We start from the raw sequence: 2,500 nt of genomic DNA, 5'->3' as shown, positions 1-2,500 counted from the left end.
TATTGTTAGTCTTAGTTGAGCGGTTGTAAACTTTCCTGCACGTTTTTAGTTATAGGTTCAGGGAGTATAGGATTAAGATATATAGTATATCTTAATTTTAAAAAATAGAATAGAATAGAATAGAATAGAATTTGTCTTGGACTCAGCACAGCATAACCCAGTGATAGACAACTTAGATAAGTAACTTTGATATGTTTGTTTATGTGTATGTGCATTTTATTCAAATACATAGAGATTTGATGTGAGAGTATGGTCTTGGTCCTTCAATTTATGACTATGGTGTTTGGTGCATGGTTTTCCTAATGTATTTGTGCTGATTTAACATCTTCAGCCTGTTTCTGTTTATCTGGATGTTTTGCCTCATGCCACCTCTGAATTAATCAGTGCCCCACTAAAGCCACCTTTGTTAAAAACCAAGAGCCTGCAACCACTAACTGCTGTAATTTCCTAATGCCTGTCCGTAGGAGCGCCTGCAGGAATGAATGCTATGGTACGTACACCCATCTACCCACCTTCCGCAACGAAACATTCAAAGTGTTTTTTAAGGTTTGTGCATTGGTCAGCTAAAAAGTAGCCTGCATAGTACTAGCAACATCCACATGCAATATCTTCACAACAATCTTCACGCCTAACAACAACCTAATAATTTTTAAGCTTAACACAGCCCTATAAAGGCTAAAATTAGTAGCCTTTAGTATTGCTCTAGTTTACCGTTGTGTATGGCTTTAAACAGCCTGTGAGCTTTAAACATCAGTAAGCTATAATGTTAACGTTTTCACAGCACTCCAATTTTGCATACCTTGTTCTTGCCCTTCTGAAATAACTCCTCGTCTAGCTTTGCTGCCTCCATCCTTTCTGTTTTTGTTGTTTACAAAAAAACGTTTTGCAGCCATGATTGCCTTGAAGTCTTGAGTTAGTGAATTAGCTTTGTGTGCTGATAACCAGCAACCATAGACAGTAAAAAAAGCAGAAAGTAGCAACAACTTCTGTAGCTGCTGCGCACACGCTGTTATTCTGTCTTCTGCTCAAACAAAAGCTGTGCGTTCATTTTGATAACGTGTTGACAGAACTGTCGTGCAGTTAATGGGATACTGTGCAAAGTTGGGAAGTTATGGGAGGCCAATCTGGTGTGAATACACACACACACACACAGGGGAAATTCTCTCTCGTTGTTGGGTGGACTGATGGTACGCACAGTGTGGACGGCCGAACAGCTGCAGGCGCGCCTGCCAGCCCGGACAAAGGCAGCCCTCGACATGGGGGACTGCAGAGCCATCACCGGTAGGGCTGCATTGTGAAAAGAGAGAAAGAGAGAGAGAGAGAGAGAGAGAGAGAGAGGGAGGGAGAGGGAGGGAGAGAGAGAGAGAAAGAGAGAGAGAGAGAGAGAGAGAGAGAGAGAGAGAGAGAGAGGAGGAGAGAGAGAGAGAAAGAGAGAGAGAGAGAGAGAGAGAGAGAGAGAGGGAGAGAGGAGGAGAGAGAGGAGAGAGAGAGGAGAGAGAGAGGGGGAGAGAGAGAGAGAGGGAGGGAGAGGGGGAGAGGGAGGGAGAGGCAGAGAGAGAGAGGAAGGGAGGGAGAGAGGAAAGAGAGGCAAGAGAGGGAGAGAGGAAAGGAGAGAGGGATGGGGAAGAGATAGAGAGAGGGAGAGAAAGAGGGAGGGAGAGAAAGAAGTGTGTGTGTAGGATGGTGAGTTCTCTACTGGATGTGACGTGACGATGGTTTTAAAATCTCACTGCTGCTTCATGGAACCGCCGCCCAGCATCTAGGCTTTAATTATTCAAACATCGCCAGCCGGCACACACACACACACACACGCACGCACACACAATACACACTCACACCCTGCTGTGTGAAACAGTCCCCCACCTTGTGACTGTGGACTTTGTTTGTCAGAGTACGGGGAAGCCCCATCTCCCTCGCACCTGTCTTTGTACTCTGTCCTCTCCAAGGTGAATTGTCTGAGAGCTGCCAATTAAAATTTAAAGCAGAGCGTCTGAGAATCCGACAGCAGGTCAGCACAATGTCTTATTTGTCTGTGAGAAGCAGATCTTTCTCCAATTACTTCTCCTCTTCCGCGAGAGCATAGAAAGTACAAAAAGCCTTTGTAATGTAACTTCAAGAGCGCTCGAAAGGAAGGGAGGGCGAACGGATCAAGTGTCCAGCTGAGGTGAGGAGGAGGGGAGGCCGGTGAGGTGAGGTGAGGGGGCGGGGGGGGGGGGATCGGGTCGGGTGAGGGGGCGGTGGATTTGCGAGTTCCTCTTATGGAGAGGTGAAAAGAGTGGGCGGGATTTAGGAGTCTCAGACGCTGCCAGCTAGTCAACCCCAGATAAGCCATCAGGAGATCAAGCAGCAGATCACAGGCAGACGCCGCCTCAAGAATCAGCCTTCAGAACCAGCCATCAGAATCAGCCTTCAGAACCAGCCTTCTGCACCAGCCTTCAGAACCAGCCATCAGAATCAGCCTTCAGAACCAGCCTTCTGCACCAGCCATAAGAACCATCCT

This window comes from Alosa alosa, chromosome 9 (assembly GCF_017589495.1).
Source record: "Alosa alosa isolate M-15738 ecotype Scorff River chromosome 9, AALO_Geno_1.1, whole genome shotgun sequence".
NCBI lineage: Eukaryota > Metazoa > Chordata > Actinopteri > Clupeiformes > Clupeidae > Alosa > Alosa alosa.
The sequence above is the reverse complement of the archived record's forward strand: the minus strand, read 5'-3'. Positions refer to the sequence as shown.